At 44.3% G+C, this 20,838-nt stretch overlaps 1 pseudogene; it reads right to left on the minus strand.

Moving 5' to 3' along the window:
• Positions 1-5,600: 5,600 nt before the first annotated feature.
• LOC103543113 (myosin regulatory light chain 12B pseudogene) lies at positions 5,601-6,346 on the minus strand (annotated as a pseudogene).
• Positions 6,347-20,838: the final 14,492 nt, after the last annotated feature.

Here is a 20,838-nt window from a genome sequence, read left to right on the forward strand (position 1 = left end):
CATGACATACATGTAAGAGATAAAACCGTAATACATGCCACCTTCGAGTTAGTGCAGTTCGAGGACGCTCTGCTGGGCGCGCTTAGCCCCGATGTGACATTTAATAAAAAGTCAGACCACATCACCCTGGGAGTCGCAGCCAAACAGGCTAAAGCCAAGGCTCTGCAGTTTCACACTGACGCTCACTGCCCTCACTCCCTTCCTGTGCCCCAAGATCTTTCTTCCCTTCCCCTTACCCAAACCTGCTTGCCAGGGTGACTGTCCCTCTCCCGGAAGGCCTTAGGACCACCGCCCCACCCCACCACTTCCCCTCCCCTCCCACGCGCCGGGGCTCTCTGATGTAGGTCAAGGGAGCAGCCAGTAGATGGCGCTGCTCCACTAGCACAGGCCACACTAGGGCTGGCGCAAGAAGCATTTCACGCTGCTTTGACAGTATTAACTTTCCGTAAATGAATAAGCCATGAAGATGAGATACGTAGGTTTTCAAAAGTTATACAAGGTGCAAGATCTTGAGCAAATAAGAACCTACGAACTGATTATGTGCTTCCGATTTCTCTGCAGGCCACAACAGTGATTCTCACACACAACCAGGAGCAAGGCTGCCCCGGAAGGCACCAGGGTCTTTTCAGAACACCATTAACACGGGGAGCTGGTCAGTCTCATCTTTAAACTAGGCGCAATGCGGTTCCAGCAGGCTCCAGAGGGGGAAACCAGCGGGGTTTGAACCCTGGCTTTCCGGTTATGAGTGGGGGGACACTGTCCAGGTCCCCTACACTCTCTGAGCTTCACTTTCTCTAGCTGCAAAATGATTAGTAATTCAAAATAACTAGTAATTCTCTGAGGAATCAGTGCAATAACGCAATCAGTCAATAAACGCTGAGCACGGTGCCTGGCAGGTGGAAGCGGTCAGCAAATGAGGGCTAGTCTTTACTAGCCATTAACCTTATTCGTAGTGAGTCCTATGAGCTGTTCAGTCTCAGGGACGGCAAAAGACCGCGCTCTGTCAGTAGCAAGGGCGCAAACTGTGTCCTTAGATACAGCAGCTCCACCACCTTATAGGGGCTGTGGGAATACCACTCCGCCTCTCTGAGCCCAGCTTCGTGACTGTAAAAGCAGTATGTGCAGTGGCTGCCTCGCAGGCTGTCATAGGGATCAGGGGCCGCTGTGTGAGTGCAAGTGCCTGGCACGTAGGAAGGGCCCAGAGGTGGTGGCTGGGGCAGCCACCTGCACAGCAATGGCACCACCACAACGCACTAGCCCGCAGAAACAACTCATTCCCTCCGCCTTGTCTGCACCTCGTTCATCTATTTCTCATCGGCTCGTTCTCGGCTACACAGAGGGGTAGCAGACATCGAATAGGAGAAAAAAGGAAACATAAAACAGAGGGAATTCTATCCATGCACAGTTTTCCAGCTTTGGAAAAGACAAAGCCACACTTTGACGGTTGTACTACTGCTTGAATCCGCAATGAGCCTCCCTGAAGCTCACAGTCTTCCTCTGCTGGCTCCCAGTTTTGCTAGAAACGTCCTGAGACCTAGTATGCCTGCACCCCTGGCCTCCGGCAGCCACGGGAGCAAGCCTTTTGCTGCTGTCTCTCCTCACCAGCTGCTCTGTGAGGACAATTGAAGGACAAGAGCTTGGCCACGTTCCTGCCCCTACTCCGTTCGTTCCTGTAACTTCGCCTTTTCCCCTGCCTGGGAGCAGGCCTTGTCATACTGTGTGCAGTTTCCTGTCCCTGCTTCTGGGGAACTCCTCAAACCCGGGCCACTTCATCGCCATGTGGGGGGTCAGCCCAGTGAGGCTCTGGAGCCAGACTCGTTTGTAGTGGGAAGAATTTTGAATCCCAGCATTCGAGAGACCAAAGAGAATCTTTATGTTTCTTTTGTTGTTGTCGTTGCTTTTTGTTTGGTTTGGTTTGGTTTCATCGTCATCACTAATAATATTTATTGGAAACTGAAGAGGAGCAAGGCCCTGGCCTAGGCACCATATAGTACTGGATTCCACAAGGCTCCTTATAGCTGAACCAGAATGGCTCCAGGTCAGGTAAACATAAAGCATTCAAGAAACAACTAGGGGCGGGCCCATGGCCAAGCAGTTCGGTTCGCTGGCTCAGATCCTGGGCGCAGACCTACACACTGCTCATCAGGCCATGCTGTGGCAGCATCCCACATAGAGGAACTGGAATGACGTACAACTGGGATATATAACTATGTACTGGGGCTTTGGGGAGAAACAAAAGGAAGATTGGCAACAGATGTTAGCTCAGGGCCCATCTTCCTCACCAAAAAGCATACTTAAAAAAAAAGAACTAAGATTTCTCGTTTTTAATCTTGAAAGCTATTTTTTTCTCCCAGTGTTTCAAATCTGGATTTGAGCTGAGCAATAGAATAAATGCAGTTAAAATTATGCCAGAAAGATGGTAACAAGGCACAGTTGGAGGGGAAAAAGTAGGTTGGACAAGGAGAGGCATTTTATAGCCATCTCCTTGACCATTTCCTGAGTCCAAGCTGCCTCCGTGTCTTGCTTGGATGAAGGTGACAGCCTCCTAACCCGAAGCCTTCTTGTCTCTATTCTTGCCCCTCCATTCTATACACAGCAGCAAGGTTGAATCTTGAAAAACATAAATCCCATTTCTTCCCTGCCCAAAGCTCTGTGAGTTTACACTTAGACCCCGCCCCAAATCCCGTTCTTGTGTCGTTCTCCTGTGCTCTCCCAGTGATCCTGCCACGTGTGCTTTGGCCATCCCTTTTGATTGGAAAGCCTTGACCTGATTGCCTTGACCATCTCATGGGACCTCCTTCTTGTCATTCAGACCTCACCTTAGTGTGACATCTCAAAGAGGCCTTTCCTGACTACCCTCTGCCATGCTTGCTCAGTTCTTCATCACACGGCGCTTAGTTGACATCGCTCATTGTCTGTCTCTCACTGGAGAATTTGAGCCCCAGGAGGGCAGCATCCTTGTCTGTCCTGTCCCCCAGTTATCGCCAACTCTTAGAACAATGCCTGCCACATGGCGGGTGACTGATAAATATTGGTTTAATGATCATCAAAGTGATCCCACTATATTTTCCCCTTTTCTTAAACATACAGTGATTCTCCACCTGGTTTTGTGACGCTTCATGGTGGCTTTAAGCTTGTAAGTGGAAAAGGGAGCCAGGAGTGGACTCGCGTCCTTGAGAAAACTTGGATAAGTGCCTTGGTGTTTCTGAACTTCAGTTCCACTTAAGCCCTACTTCCTTTGTGGGCTGTGAGGATTAGCTAATAAATGTAAAAGCCCTTATGAACTGCAAAGCAATGTGTAGACCACGAGAGTGGAATGCTCCCTCATTTTAAAGGTGAAGAAGAGGAAGCCCAGAAAAATTAAGTGATAGTGAGTAAACAGATTTGCCTACTGCCCCAAGCTACAAAGCACAAATATTAAATGATATTTAAATGCATTGATTTTAAGCAGATTAAATACCAAAACAACACTTTCAGGAGAGGGAAGAGGTGTTGAACAACTTGGAAGTTTTTTTAATGGATTTTTTTCCTTTTTCACAAATTTTTTTCAGATTTCTCAAATTGCTTGGCCTTGAGGATTTTAAATGAAGTCACAGCACCGTTGTCTGTTTTTCACTCCCTCCCTACAGTCCACACTACATGAACTGCCTTCAAACATGCAATAGTATTGCGTATAACTTGCTGTCCTATTTTTTTTTTTGACCTGGGATAGAATTCTGAATAGAATTTCTGAAATTCTATTTAAATCATCAATTACCTCAACTTTTATCTTATTTTGCTTTATTTTTTTTGGTCTATGGCGCTAACCGTTAAGTGATACTGCCTCTCTTCTGGAGCAAGGTCTACAATCTATGGTAGTATCCTTTATGTTCGAGATTGTAAATTGTCCTCCGTTGTCCATTCTTACCAGTGCTATTTTGTTGTTTTCGTCACATGCAGCCAGATTGACTCCTACTTGTTTTTTAAACTGAGATATAATCGACAGATAACATTGTATTAGTTTTAGGTGTACAGCATGAAGATTTGATGTACGTGTATATTGTGAAATGATGACCACAATAAGTCTAGGTAACATCCATCACCACACATACTTACAATTTGTGTGTGTGTGTTGAAGACTTTTAAGATCTACTCTTTTAGCAAGTTTCAAATACACAATACGGTATTGTTAACTATAGTCACCATGCTGTACGTTACAGCCCCAGGATTTATTTATCTTATAACTAGAAATTTGGACCTTTTGACCACCTACACCCATTTCACTCACCCCCTCACCCCCTACCTCTGGCAACCACCAATCTGTTCTCTGTATCTATGAGTTTCTTTGTTTTTGTTTTAGATTCCACATATAAGTGAGATCACATTGTTTTTGACTTTCCCTGTCTGACTTATTTCATTGAGCATAATGCCCTTAAGGTCCAACTATGTTTTCGCAAATGGCAGGATGCTCTCCTTTTTTACAGCTGAATAATATTCCGTTGTTTACACCACATCTTCTTTATCTCTTCATCTGTTGACAGACACTTAGCTTGTTTCTATATCTTAGCTATTGTAAATAATGCTGCAACATCTCCTATTTTTTTTTACCTAGGAAAGAATTTCCTGAAATTTTATTCAAATAATCAATTACCTCAATTATTTTAAACTTCAAAAATGACTACAGAGTTATGTTATAATGTAATGGAAATGTCTTGACTCTTTCAGGCATTTGGGGCTTTTCATAGAGACAGCACAGCAGTTCCAGCACTATAAGCTCTGGAGTTGGGTGTCCCAGGTTGGAATTCCAACTGGCACTTATTAATAGTGACTCTGATCAATTACTCAACTATGTGGAGCTCTGTTCCCCCGTTTGAAATACAAGGCTGATGGAAACCTGTCTCACAAGGTTACTGGGAGGATCCAATAAAAATTATGTACGTGCAGTGCTTCACACACAGTAAATGTTCAATAACTATTCTTTTCTGCAGAATTTTGCCTCTTCTTAGAAGCTTAGATCAATAAGATGTTTAGTGTTTTCTCTGGTACATTCTATGTTTATAACTCAATAGTTTAAATCTCTGACTTATTGGAAGCCTGGAAAAGGGCATAACTAGCTTTTACTGCATAATGATGTTAAAACATACTTAAAAGTTTTGAAGGACACTGTCTCATATATGTGAAAAATCAATTTTACCATGAAATCTGAATTAATGAAGTTGAAAACCTGAAAAAAGGACTATCCCCAGCTACCACTGATTTGTCTAACTTGCCATTATATCCCATTTGAGTCAGAATAATCTTCATTTCAAAATATCATTTTCATTGTATAAAAATGTAAAAAATCCAGCAAGACCAGAAATACGGATACATTTTCCTGGGCTGTCACATTTGTTGATTTTTATTCACAATCTCTTTTTCAACATGATTTACAACCTCACCCCCATTTCCAGTCTCATTATACAAGTGCTAAGTAGCAGAAAGGTCTAGAATAAATACATCAGAAGAAAAGGTAAAGCTGTGAAACTAAATGACATTCAACTGGTTTATGAAGGTGGCGGTAGGTGGCTGGGAAGTAAAATACAGTAAGACACACTAATTGGAAGGTTTTAGCTAAAGTTCTTTCAATGATCTTTGTCTTTTGCTCCATGTTTAAGGATGCGCGTGAACTCAATGTAATTGTAATTTCCCCTTTTGTCAATGGTCTCTGTACAGCTCATCTACTTCCTCATCTATAAATTGATCTCTTGTTGTTGTCAACCGCTTTCTCAGGTAATCTTCCTGAATGGTGCCTGTTGCTTCTTCATCAAAGCAAGCAAAAGCATTTCTTTTTAAGAAAAGAACAAAGGAAAACAATTTCTTCTTGTGCTGCAAACTCTTAAGATCTACTCTCTTAACAACTTTCCTACATTTCATACAGCAGTATTAGCTACAGTCATCATGTTGTACATTACATCCCTAGTATTATTTATCTTATAACTGAAAGCTTGTACCTTTTGGCCACCTTGCAAAAGCATTTCTGATGACATCTTCTGAGTCTGCGCCATTTAACTTCTCACCAAACATCGTGAGGAGCACTGTGAAATTTATGGGTCCTGAGGCTTCATTGATCATGGCATTGAGGCATGCATCAGTTGGATGCTTCCCTAGAGAAAAAAGCATATCATGCAAATTTTTTTTGTTGATGAAACCATCTTTGTTCTGATCAATCGTGTCGAAGGCCTCCTTGAATTCCTGAATCTGTGGCTGGTCCAACATGGCGAGCATGTTGGATGTTGCGTGTTGAGGGCACTTCTTGGTGGTCTTAGTCTTTGCCTTTTTGCTCGACATGGTGGCTATTTAATTCTGGGAATCTGTCCTTCAGAAGTTGCAGTCCATCTTGTCCAAACTCAGTCTCATTAAAGCACAAATGAGTATCGAGTCAACCATCATGGGAGTTGTATCATTCAACAGAGCCCAATGCCACACACTAGAACCAGGGCTGCCCTGTGCCCTAGTTTTTTAAGCTCCTATCACTTGGATATGAAACAAGATGGACAAAATGGTGGTACTTGTTGAAGCTGGGTAGTGGGTACATTCGAGTTCGTTATACTTTTCTTTCAAATTTGGTGTATGTTTGAAAATTTCCATAAGAAAAATAGGTTAAAACATCCCCTTCCCAAAAGGGCTGTGATCCAATGGTTTTCAACCTCTTCTAAAAAATAAACAAAAGGACTCCCTTTATTTTTCAAATAAAATCTTAGGTGGAACTCTAATATGTAAAGCAAGTCAAAGGCAAGCTGCTCTGGCTGAAGCTGGGGAGGGGATGCTGACTAGAGTCCTGCCTGCTTGTCTCCCATCTACACCAGCAGAGAGAGCCCTTGAGCTATTTCTGTAGTCCTCTATGCTTGCTTGCTACTCAAAGTGTGGTCCAGGGAGCAGGGGCATTAGCATCACCTGGAAGCTTGTGACTCTGAGGCCCCCACCCCAGACCTACTGAATCAGGATTTGCATTTTAACAAGATCCCTGGTGATTCAAGCGCACGTTGTGGTTTGAGAAGCGAAGCTCTGCAGTAGCTTGAGGCTTCCAAGGTTGACATAAATGAATTTCTTTATTGTACAAATGAACTAAGGAAGGCTCACAATGATGCGCATAAAGCCATACAACCAGCAGGTGGGAGAGCCAAGGTTAGCAGACAGGTTGCCTGACTTTCAGCCCAGGCATTTCTGCACCATTTTGTCAATTGCACCCTGTGTCAAATCCCTCTCTGGTCCAGAGGCCAGGCTCATGCTTTGCTTCTGGGCCCAAGCCCCAGCCTTATGCCTGGTGCCTGTCACAGGGCCAGTGTCTCATGTCCCTTCATCTAAATCCATGACTTGCTTCCTTACCTAACACCAAGTTCCTTCAGAACTGAGGTTAAACCTTGTCCCTACTACTCTCCACTCCCAACACATTCCTCATCCCAGTCCTTACTAGAAATATCTTTGGTGAGTCTGGCAGCCTAATGGGAAAAGGTCTGGGAGAGTAGGCATTTGGCAGTGTGAAGTCCCCAGGCTGGATTCCAGTTTCCAGTGAGGACTGGGATGAGCACCGTGGGGCCTGCTGTCGCCTTCTCCTGCTCCTTGGTTAGAGTACTCTTGGAACATGTGATTATCAACTGCTTTTGCTTCTGCCGAAGCTGTCAGGCAGGGCAGCTGCCACTGACAACAAACATTTCAGCCCCCTTCCTTCCAAAGACCATTTTAAAATATAATGGATACACCAGAATATTCTTAAATAAAAAGCCTTATTTTCTTGATTCCTGATCCCAGAACCACTCCCACTGAGGCTAGGAATGCTTGATGCAGCCCTTATATTGGGCAACACTGGCTTGGGTAAAACAAAGAGTAGGGGTTCATGGTGGCTGTGGCGTGTCCTGCCCCAGGCCTGCAGGAATGGATCCCTCTGTAAAGTCCTGGCACCCTGTTGCCAGCAGCAGGCTGCCACTGTATACTTAATGGAACTCTACATACGCATCTGAAATGCAGCAGCCTACCAGCAGATGGAGGCGAGGAGGGAAGAAAACAAATATTACAAGATCTAAACATCTGAGTCCTCTGCCTCAGGACTCTCAGAACTCACTCAAGTAGGAGAGCCTTGTGGGGAGCCTTCTATCTAGTACCAAAGTGTATTTTTCTCAGCACGAATGGGACGTGTATATGTATCAGGGGAGGAACACCTTACATTTTGAAATGACGCTTTTTTGGACATGATTTGCTGGAGATGAATGATTATGTTAAAGAACTGCTGTGAGCATTTCCAAAGCTCAAGTCCATGCGCCTGTCCAATCGTGCAAGTAAGAAAGAAGCTGGCAAAATTTGAACGTTCATGGGGTTCTTTCTATACCTTTCCTGGCCAGAATGAGGCTGTCTCATATACGGTATCCATGAAGGCAAGCCACGCAACTCTGCTGGGGAAGAGGGCAGTGGTCCTTATGCTTGTGAGATGAACTGGGGTGGTATTACTAGGCACCTATGGCTGCTGATCAGCAGAAGCAGCCTTCATGTACCAGTGAGGTTTTAAGAATTTGAGATAAATCCCAAGCTATCTCAGGCGCTCCTGCTGGATTTCAGCACACAAAGCAGAGCGTGACTGGGGCCGTGGACTGCTTAGAGTTATCCCTTGATGTCTGTGTTCGGTTATTAGATTAACGTGGAAGTGGCTGCTGAAATCTCTACAGCTCCTGGGTGAAGCTGAGGAATAACAATCCTCTAACAAGAGGCATTTCTCCAGGCCTCTGTAAATTACGCGCATCTACTAGTATTCTGGAGGGGATAATAAGTGCTACTCGGAAAAAAAATTCTTTCCTCACCACCTCGCCACTTCCCAGCGGCGGCTACCAAGAATGCAAGACTTCTGGTTTCCATGGATCCTAGAAGATGTTTGTGAAAACTAACTCCATTATTTCACATCTCCTTAAATGTCCTGGATTAAGGATGTCTGTTCTGAACTGGGGCCTTGGCAGGGAAAGGGACAGGTCAAGGATAAGAAGGACAAGGGTCGAGAGTCTGGGAACAGGTTAGCTGGGTCCTCTGCTCTAGGCCTGAACCAGACTGCAAATTTCATCTGGGGCTCAGGGTCCTCTTCCAAGCTCACTGGTTGTTAACAGAATTCCTTTCCTGTGGTTTTTGGAATTTCTTGCTGGCTATAACTTGGGGCGGGGGGTGGGGGGGGGAGGCGGGGATCACTCTCAGCTCTAGAGGCTGCCCATAGTTCCTTGCCAAGTGGCCCTCATACTTTTTACAAAAAGAACAATGTAAAAGCCTTGGACAGTGGAGGGAGGGTGAGGATCTCCATAAACCTGCTCCTCCGTAAAAGCAACAAAAACACCAGCAGAAACTGTCAATGTGTCCAGAACTCTGGAAATTAACCAAAGGCTTGCAACAATCTGAGACGCTTTGATCCAAGAACAACTGCTGAATCTCAGTAAGAACAACAGGGTTTATGGCTTTCTAACTTGGACTATTCCCATCCTTTTCTCCCCAGCTTCACGGGAGCCTTAAAATCCGGCAGCCTCACAATCACAGTAGCTACGAAAACCATCGACCTGAAAGATGAACCAAAAAAAAAGAAAAAGCCAAAATAGAAACAGCCCAAATGTTCTTCCATTAACACTGATTATCTCTGAGTGGGAAGTAAGATTGGAGAGACTTTTGCTTTTTACTTTGTAGCGCTTCTACGCAGTTAAACTGTTACAAAATAAAGAACACTAATAAAGATAAAGCAGAGGAAGAGAGAGTTCCTCAAAATGCTTTAATGATTAAGGAATGGTGGGTGGAAATTGTACAGGACTATTTATGGCTATTTCTAATATACGACCTATATAAAACATCGACGTTCTTTTTATTTGATGTCCCATCTTTAACATTTCATTTTGAGAGCCAAAAATGTTTCTAAGAGCATTTATAGACTCACATTTGACCTTTGGTTCTAAGTTGGTCAGCTGTAAACTCTCTTACCGTGGTGGTTTTCAGGGACACAGCCATAACAAGTGGAGCAAGGGCTTTATACGGTCTAGGGCTTTATCTGGCAAGCTTGCTCTACTACTCCTTGCAAAAATAACTGAGTTAACCCAGCTGTAATCTTAAAAGCTAACTAGAAGCCATCATAAGCAGATTTTTGTTCCCAATGGTATAGCCTGATCTGGAGCCTAAAACTATTTTTGACAGTGCAGAATAATGCCCCCTGTGCCCAAGAGATACATTAGCAAGAAGACTTTAGGCAGCCACCAATTGTGATAATGTCCCCACAATTATTTAGGAGGCCATCTGTGTGAATGAGCCTAGGAAAAACCCTGCCACAAAAAACATCCCCTACCTCTCACTCCAGACGCAGCAGTTATCCATGTTTTGTTTGAGACAAGGAAGTAACCTGCAGGATTCAAATTTTCCCCATAATTATTAGAAAGTATCTCTGGTTAAAACCAGGAAGTAACCACTGTGATCAAATCTCCCACAATTATCTGTTGATCATGAACGGGAATCAGATGTCTTTGATGGCCCTGAAATTGTAGATATAATTTCATACTAATGCAAATTTGAGAGCATGTCCATTGCTTTCGTCAGTTTACTAAGGTGGCCTATGGCCAAAAGAAATATAAGATCCACTGATCTAAGGGTTTCCTGGATTGAGACCAGGAAGTAACGGACTGATAAAAGACATTCTTTCACCCCACCTCCGCGAGATTCTTCAAAGACAGCTCTGACACTACAGAGACAGCTCTGTACCAGCAGTTTCTTTGACACCATATCCAGGCAGAGGATGCAAGCACTGAGGGGAGGTGGAGGCAGGAAAACATGACAAGACAGAGGGGTGCTTCCAAGCTCCTGACCTGAAGCGGTCTTCACGGAGAAGGATCGGTCCCAGCTTGGAGAGTAACCCCAGTCTTAACTAGGTCGTGGAGCCTAGAGGAGAGGAAAGCTGGATGTTTCTGGATGTGAGGATCAGACAAGGAGTAACTGCCATGTTAGGGATCATCATAGATCCAGTTTCTGTGGTTGGATTCAGGGGAATTGTCCCTGGAGCTGAGCCAAGATAGGACCAAGGGCCAGGGCTGAGGGAGATAACCTGCCCGGCCTAGACTGAAATGGCTGGAATAAAGCAGCAGCATCATGTACAGGGAGAACAAAGGGGCAGCACAAGTCCAGAAATCTCAGTCCTTGGATAACGGTGTGCATTTGGGCAAGACCTTTAACCTTTTCAGATCTCAGTTCCTTCTCTGCAGACTAATGACACTCACAAGCGTGTATCATTTAGAGCTTCAGGTCGAAAGCCTTTGCTTACATCTCCAAAACTTGGAAAAGCCTGACTTAGAAGCTAATTTGAGCCAAGTAAGATGTGACTAAGTTGCTCACCTATATAGTGTACCTACCTGGGACCCTGAGATGCCTCACACTGTACTAGAGTAGATTTTGATGTCTCAATTGCTATCTCAAAGTGTCCAGATTTGAATGAAATGCCAAGGAGGAAAGGGCTGGAAGTGGAATGATGCTCAGAGCTCAGCCAGAAAATCGTTGTCTTCAGAGGAGAAATAAAGGCATTAATCCCTCTGGCGGAGGCAGCAGAATTGATCAGAGGGAAACTGGGAGAAGATCCTGTTTGGGGACGCAGCTTTAAAACCCTTGGATCAGAAAACCCCTCAAGGGATGATTCTTAGTCAATCTATGTAGAGGATCACCATAGAGTCTCACCTCTCCCCCGAAACTGAAGGATATACTCATGGAGCATTAAACTTCAGAAGAAGTTCATGAAATATCTAGTGATAGTCTCCTAAATCCCTGGTAGGAATTTCAATTGCTCTAACCCTTTTGGGAAACAGTTTTCAAATATTTAGTAAGAGCCATGAAACCATATGTACACTCTGACCTCGCAGTTCCCATTTTGGAGGCTGTCCTAAAGGAAATGATCCAAATTGATGTTCCCTGTAGTCCAACCCCACCTCACTTCCCCAGCCCCCACCAGCATCCACACACACCCTATTCTTCCCACTCACTTACTTTCAAAAAGGCCCCCTAACGTAATGTCACTATCGCACATGTATTATGTCAAAGGCACTCACCTCATTCCCAAAGGAGACCACCCAAAGTCTCATCCTTGCTTTGCATCAAGCTTAAAGTGCAGTACCTCTGGGTGATGGTCCTTCCTCTTGTTCATTTCTGGATGTAACATCTTATAATTCAAAGACCTACAGTTAAAGGATAACATTAACCATCCCAAACAGTCCCAATACAAGATGAGAGTAAGATAACAGAATACCTGTAATACAGTTCCCATCTAGAAAGGGGAAGAGGGGAAACCACCTTTGGTGGTGACCCCAAGTTGTTGCATGCCTCACATTCGGCTGTAGAGAAGCAGGGGCTCCTCGCTCTCCCTGAGGAGTGAGCTTCTTGGGCAACCTTTCTGCTGCCCCTGGTTTCTGCGCTCTGAGAAGATTGACTTTGCCCATTTTCTTTGTGGCCACATCTGAGGAGGACACGGGGAAGGAGTCTCTTTCTGGGGGTGTAGCAGCCTGCTTCCTGGTAGCAGGCTAGGTGCCTGATGGGGTAAGCACTCACAGGTCCTTGGTGGTGAGGCTGGAGGTTTCTCCAGCAAGATGATCCCTTTATCAACTTAGGAGGTTGGGGATCTCTTTGCTTCTGGTCAATTCTATAGGCTGATGACTAAAGTGGACAGTTACCAAACACGAAATTCCAGACTGGGTGGTTTTATCTCTTAGCATTAATCCTTGTTGCTAAACCCATTCTCCTGGCTCTGAGCTTAATGACCTCCTTGGTTGCTGCTTTAGGATAATTCAAAACAATATCTTGAGATAGAGAGGCTCCACGGGGATAATTGGTATCTTTCCCAGGCAGGGAATGTTCAGCCTAAGGTGCCGGGGAAAGGCTGGGAGGATCAGGGTCTGGTTCCTCCCAGCTCTCTGCCTTCACTGGCCCTACCTTCACCTTGGGGCAGATAATGGAAGTTTGTCCACCTCGCACAGTTGTGTGACTCAGCCATCTTGGAGTGTAGACTGCAGGGCTTTTATTAGGAAAGCTGTATTTTCTTCCCTCTCTGCTTTCAGATAGATCAGCTTCACCACCCAAAACTTGTCTCTTCCTTGAGGAACCTTTCTGAATGCCACAAGGAGCAACCAAAACGACACCTATATCTCAACTCTCTACAAATCCCCATGAGGCCCTGGCCTCTCTAGGCACAAGTTTACCAAAAAATGACCACTTTGAAGCCGTATAACCAGGTTTGCCCATTTCCCCATTCAAGATGGAAGACGTTTCACTGCCACTCACCCAACCTTGCCTTAGGCAATTCCACATTGTTTGGCTTGTCCCTTGCTAGGCCCCACTTCTAGGGACCAATTTCTGCATAGGATCTCTTCAGTTGCCTATGACAGAAAAATCTAATTGCTGTGTTCTTGTGATAACCTCAACTGACTGGGTGTCGAGTAATGCTGGATGGTGAGGTGAGGGTGGAGGGGTGAAAATTTTCCATACTTCAATTCTAGTCTTTTTGATGCCTGCCAGTGCTTCTTATGCCCCAATATTTGGGTAGTTTGGAAGTGTCAGTGCCCTTCAGCCAACGACCACCAGGAGCACACCTGTAGTTGAACAAGTTTTTAAGAATGAACACCATGGGAGAACAATGAGGTCTTTCAGCAACAGAAGCGTGATGAGGTTCTTCCAAGCTGGTAAGACTAAAGGGTAAGGGGACCCAGAAAGCAATGATATTAGCAAGAAAGTAACTGAAGGATTGGATCTTTCAATCCAGGCTGGATAAGAAGTCAAATCATAGAAAAATAATTTTGACGGCAGAGGGAGAGGAGGACAGGTGTCAACAGTGTCCAATACTATGGAGATGACCAGAAAGAAAAAGACTGAATTTTGTCAAGACCATTATCAACTGAGCGATGGGAGTAGAAGCCAGATTGCAGTTGAGGAGTGGACAGGAAAGCAAGATGTGGAGGCAGCAACTATAGACAATTCTTTTGAGAAGCATGACGTTGAAGGAAGAAGAAAGGGCAATAGCTAGAAAGAGACAGGGTCAAGAGTGCTGATTATGTTGGTGTTGTTTTAATGGGAAACACTTGAGTTCGTTTAAATGCTGTTGAGAAACATTAAAGAGTGAAGAAGGGGGTAAAAATAGAGGGGAAAAGGGGAGAATGGAGAAAGGGTCAGGAGGAGATTCATTCAGTCAGTCAACAAATGTTTGAGGGGCTAATGTATTCCTCACACTGTATAGGTCCTGAAAATGCAGCGGTAATCAAAACCCAGAGCACAGATGGCGAGACTGGGCTCAGAAGGAACAGCCCCTCTTCCTATGTGACAAGGAACGAGGAGGCAAGTGTGACTGCTGAAGTGGGTGGGTTTTTAGTGACGTGAAAGTAGAAAGCTGAAGGACTTCCTGCCTAAAAATGCCCATTTCCCCTGAAGAGTAGGAAGCAAAGTCCTTTTTTACTGCAATTGGGGGTTACAAGTGGAGAAGGTTTCAAATAGTTCCTGCAGGACATGGAAAAATGTGATGGTTAATTTTATGTTTCAATTTGGCTGGGCCATAGTACCCAGATATTTAGTCAAAAACTAGTCTAGAGGTTGCCGTGAAGGTATTTTTTAGATGAGATTCACATTTAAATGAGTAGATTTTGAGTAAAGAAGATTACCTTCCATGATATTACTGAGTAGGCCTCATCAGTTGAAGGCCTTAAGAACAAAAGACTCAGGTTGGCTGAGGAAGAAAGGATTCTGTCAACAGACTGCCTTCAGACTCAAGCTGCGCCATCAGCTCTTCCTTGTGTCTTCAGTCTTCCAGCACGCCCTGAAGAATTCCAACTTGCCAGCTCCCACAATCATGTAGGCCAATTCCTTAAAATCTCTCTAGATAGATAGATAGATAGATAGATAAACAGATGATAGATGGATGATAGATAGATAGATGACAGATAGATAAAGATGAAGATAGATCCTATTGGATCCATTTCGCTGGAGAATGCTAATACAGAGAGAGACTGCTGGCTTGAGCTCAGAGAAATACTGGTGGATGGCATCAAGGACTGAGGCAGGGTTAGAGACCATGAATTTGTAGCGGCTGGCACCCCTCCACGTGGTTGCAGGATTCCCCCTTGCAGCACTCAGCAGTCCTAGAGTAAGAAGGTAGAGGGAAGGCCGGTGCAGTTGGATTGATCCAGGATTGGAGTTTTCTTCTGGGGAAGTGGAATGGAAACATAAGGGGGATAAGGAGTCATTGAATGATAGACCACAGGTCCAGTCTGGATTGGGAAGGAACTGAAGACAGAAATGGGTTAATTGACTAGGAGAACATAGAAGGGTCAGGGGACTGAAATCTGGTGAGATTAAAAACCCAAAATAACAACAAACGGGTATGGTATAGGTTGAAGTGTGTCCCCTCCAAAAAAGATACGTTGAAGACCTAATCTCCAGTACCTCAGAACGTGACCTTATTTGGAAATAGGGTCTTTACAGAGGCAATCCAGTTAAAATGAGGTCATTAGTATGGGCTCTAATCCAATATGACTTTATACGTCCTTATAAAGTGGGAAAGTTTGGACACGGAGACAGACATGTGTAGAGGGAAGACAATATGAAGATGCAGGAGGAAGGCCCTGTGAAGACAGAGGATTGGAGTGATGCAGCTACAATCCAAGGCACGACAAAGATTGCTGGCAACCCACCAGAAGCTAGTAAGAGGCAAGAAAGGAACCCCTTAGAGGTTTCAGAGGGAGCATGATCCTGCCAACACTTTAATTTCAGACTTCCAGCCTCCAGAACAGTGAGACAATAAATTTGTGTTATTTTAAGGCACCCAGTCTGTGGTACTTGTTATGGTAGCCCTAGGAAACTAATACTAGGTATACAGAGAGTAAGGGAGTCAAACAGCCCGAAGATAAGAGTTGATAAAAGAGTAGACTCTAATTGAGTCCAGATCCCTGAAGCAGTTAGGAAATCTTGAGAGGGTGCACAGAATAATCAGCTCCCTCGGAGTTTCTGAAAAACCCAGATTTGTAGAGGGTGATGCCAAGTAACTAGGGGGCTTCTCTGGAGACACTGGACTCTTTCCTATCTCAACCCACATCTCGCTGGTGGTCTTAGGGCACCCCACAGCAAACCAGGGGTTTAGAATGTAGGACCTCCCCAAGGTAATCATTTTGAGATCAAATGAGCACTGTACTGCTTACACCAAACATTGCTACAAGGTCTTTTTGTGTGAAACTATAATGGCAAACAGACTTGTGGTTCACCATAGGATGGCTTCCCTCAGCTGTCACTAAGCAACAAATCAGGATGGATCCATCTGTGGCCAATTACGTGCTCTCCAGAAAAAGACACTTTCTTTAGGAAGCAAACCTGAAAGTCCTGTATAATACCATACACACAGCAGAAATCCTTTACTCAGCTAAAAAACACTTTCAACTTTTGAAATTTCTTCGAAACAAAGGCCAAAGTTTCATGCCATACATTGGGTTATAAGTGTAGTTAAGACACTCATGATTGTATGAGAAGTATCTGGTTTTGCTTTGTAAAGCTAGGGTGGCAGGTGACCCATTTCACTGACCTACTTTCAATATAAATAGACAGTGTCGACTAAAACCCAACTCATGTCAGTTGCAGAGATCTGTCTTTCAAAATTCATGTGATAAGAAAAAAATATTACTTCAGGTTTCCTCATAATCAACAACAAATGCCTATTGGACGTCAACTCTAAAGATGAATAGGACACAGTTCCTGCCCTCGGTGATAGGTGCTACAATCTCACTGGGGAGACAGTGCACGTAAAAAGAAAGATAGTAATACAAAGTAGCATAGGGCTTATCTGATGTAATGCTAACAACAATCCTATGAGGGAGGTTATATCATTACGGCCATTTTACAGATGAGGAAATCAAGTTGAGAGAGAAAAGCCTTTTGAACATGATATCACATTCAGGTCCATAGTAGCGACATTATGTGGATAGCTTTTTCAAAGTACACTAGGTTATTATAGTAGGTCAGCCAGTACCAATCAATTATTATAAAAACCCTCAGACATAGGTGAGCTTGATGAAGGCTCTAGGTCATCCATACCTCAGGGGGGACTCTTCTCCTCTCTGGCTTCTTGCCTTAACCATTTCCATCATCATCCTCTGACTCCACTGTGATGGTCTGCCATCTGGCCATTTGAGAAAATATTACAACTAATAAGGGACATAGAACCTTACATTTGCATTTAAGGAACAATAGCTATTATGTATTTAGCACTATCATATATCAGCCTGTTTGTATCTATTATCTAAATCTTCATCAAAAACCTATGGAATTAATATTACTATCACTCCATTTCACATCTGAGGAAACCGAGGCACAGAGACGTTAAATTACACAGCTAGTAAGTAGTGGCTGGGGCTTGAGCCAGCTCTAACTGACTACAGTCTGTTCTCTTTAAATGTCACACCCTAATGAGTTCCATATAATATTGAATGAGAAAATTATGTCTACATGTCAATTGATCATGCTGTTTTATATTCCTATTAATGTTTATTTGTCCCTTCTGAATACATCTTCTTAGCTTATTTTAAGACTCACTCTCATTAATTTTTGTAGAGAAACCAGAACTCCCTTATTTCTATATTGTATGGCAGACATGTCTAATTTGGGCTAACTCGTTCAATCCATCCACTCTCCCTATTTAGGGGTGCACATGTGTATGTGCGTACATGTGTGCGCACACGTGTGTGTGCATGCATGTGTGCACGCACATGTGTGTTTCTCTGTGTTAAGCACCAATTCATTTCAGGATATCTACCAAATGAAGGACCTTACCTAGAACAGCCCTGCAATTCTAGATGCTATTGCTATGAGAGAGCTATTACGCACATACACATGCACACAAGCCCACATGCAAATACACGCACACAAACAACTTGTGTCAAGTCAGCAGAATTATCCCTACCTAAAGGCCAATTGGGGAGATGGCTTTGGGAGTCCCACCTTGCTGGAAATCATGTAAAGGGAGCGCTGGGGGAGGGAATAAGTCACTGACATAGAAAAATAAAACTTACTGGGGCTCTCACAGTGAGACTGTAAAGTGGTGAGACCAGCTTCCCCGGCAGCCGCTCTTCTGCAGCCACCCTCAACCATCCTGATCTGTGACTCCTTTCCCCTTTAGGCTATCTTGGTGTGTATTTTAACTCGATTTGTTTCTGGATTTGAAAAATCGACTGCAACGATCAGAGAAGGCATTGTGAGGTGATTTTTCCCAGGCTCCTGTTCATGATAACTGAAAATGTTCTATCACTACCTATTCCCCAGTCCCACCGCCTCCAACCTAGCCCAGGCCCTCCTTTTCTCCTGCCTGAATGATCACCAGCTGGCCTGGATAACCACAATGACCTCCACCTTCAATCCATCCCACATCACCTCCTGATGCCAGAGTAATGGTCCTTAGACATCACACATGACACCCGCTTCCCTGTGCTAAACTTTTCAGTGGCTCCCCGGATTTTCAATAGCAGATAGTCTAAACTTATCCGCTAGCCTATCAAGACCCTTCCCCATCAGGCCTCATCCTGGCCCCCACCTACCTTATTTCCCACAACTCCTAACATACTTCTACTCTGATCAGGCCTGTCCCGTCGGTGTCCCATGAACCCAGCAAGTTCATTCATTCACAAATTGTCATATTACAATGAGATGCTGTGTTTCATTCAAAAAAGTATTGTAGGCCTACTTTGATCTTGATGAGATGCTAGATCACCAGGTGACCAAGATAACCCCTAGCCATTTGGTAGAGGCAACAGACAGCTGAACTGGCGATCCTATTGCAGCCTGATAGGTGCTGTGATGAAGGGGGCCCAGGGAGCTGTGGAAGCCCAGAGGAGAGGCATCTACCCCAGACTGGGGAGAGCTGGAAAGGATTCAAGAAGAAGAGACATCGCAATCCTGAGACATGAAGAATGAGTAAGAGCTAGCCGGGCAAGGACCCAGAGAGGGGAAGTGACTTTCCCAGCAGAAAGAACAGCATTGACAAAGGCCTGGAGAGAGATCCTGACCCGTTCACAGGACTGCAAGTAGTTTAGCGTGGCTGAAGGGTTGAGAGTGAGGAGGGGAGGCAAAAGCGTCCTGAGAGCACACAAGAGGAAGCATTTAATTCTGCCCATTGTGTGTGGGGGGAGAGGGTGTGGAGGGGATCAAAGAAGACAACAGAGACAGTGAGAGTTTGAATATGTTTCAGACATCTTTGCGTTGTGTGTGTACCTAGCACTCTCTTGGGCACATAAGAAGCACTCTAAAATTGATTCTTAGTTGACCATTCTGCCTCTTCACCTGCTAGGCTATTTAACAGATTCATTTCGGCCAAGGGACGTTGTATTAGTTATGCTGTGGTAACAAAAAACACCAAAATCTCAGTGGCTGAGTACAAGAAAATTGAATTTCTTGCTCTCACGAAGTCCATTGCAAATCCATGTGACACTCTGGGGCAGCTTTCCTCCACGTGGTGACTCAGTGATACTTGCTGCTCTGATTTTGTGGCACTTGCCTCTCCATGTGTGCTTCCACCATCACTGTGAGAGTGGGAAGAGAAAGTGGAGGGTCTCACACAGGCAGTTAAATGCCACAGTCATGAAATATGTCACTTCATCTTTCATGGGCCGGAATGAGTCACATGGCCCCTTCCAACAGCAAGGGGGCGTGGAGATGAGGAGTCCTCCAGTGTGCTCAGAAGGAGAAGAGAACCAGTTAGGCTAACACCAGCGAGGTGAGTGGTAGACTTCTCTTAAATAGACATTCTTTATGATTATTGTGTGCCAAGTTGGTCTGTCGGTTATTGTGTTCAGAGAGCCAGCTACTCAGATGTTTGAGCTTGGATGGTTGTGTTAGAGTTGTTACTTTTCCTGACTGGAATTTATGCCATCATCTATTCTTGAGTTTGAGCCAAGAATGCTAAGTCATTTGGCAAAGAGATTACATTGCTTGAGCCACAGTATTAGCGAAGTTGTTGTCACCATTTGGGAAATGTGATTTGTACATGGTGAAAATGAAACAAGACAAACAGCCAAGTGGCAGACCCAGGACAGATCCACTACCTTGCCTAGGTCTTGGTTACCTGATCAAGAGTTTCTTCATTAATGTCTTTTGATGGGTGATTCGGCTATTTCCTTGGATCAGACTAGGGTGCAACCTAAGCCACACCTATTATCCATTTCTATCATCTATATTTCCCACATAGAAACTCTACAAAGTAACATATACCAGACATATGTCTTGGTGTGTGTTCCCAGAGTGGGTATCTAACATGCCAGGCCCTGAGAAATGGCTCTAAGAACTTTTTGAAGATATTTGCAGGTTATATAGAAGAACAATAAAGGCTGGTTAACACCTGCTTTCTAATTCACCCTGTATATGGATGCTTAACGTATATTGATTATTGATAACAATAAGATATCCTTTTTCATCCATCATAGTAGGGAAGATTTAAAAGTTTGATAGTATTGAAGAGGATGTGGACAAGCCAGCAGGCTGTTGCCGAAAATGAAAATTGGTATAACATTTTCAAAGAGCAATTTGAATATCTATTAAAACATAACTTTGGGGCTGGCTGGTGGCGCAGCGGTTAAGTGTGCATGTTCTGCTTCGGCAGCCCAGGGTTCGCCGGTTCAGATCCCGAGGGCAGACATGGCACCACTTGGCAAGCCATGCTGTGGCAGGCATCCCACATATAAAGTAGAGGAAGATGGGCATGGATGTTAGCTCAGGGCCAGTCTTCCTCAGCAAAAAGAGGAGGATTGGCAGCAGATGTTAGCTCAGGGCTAATCTTTCTCAGAAATAAATAAATAACACAAAAAAGAAGGAACATATTTA

Source organism: Equus przewalskii, chromosome X (genome assembly GCF_037783145.1).
Source record: "Equus przewalskii isolate Varuska chromosome X, EquPr2, whole genome shotgun sequence".
NCBI lineage: Eukaryota > Metazoa > Chordata > Mammalia > Perissodactyla > Equidae > Equus > Equus przewalskii.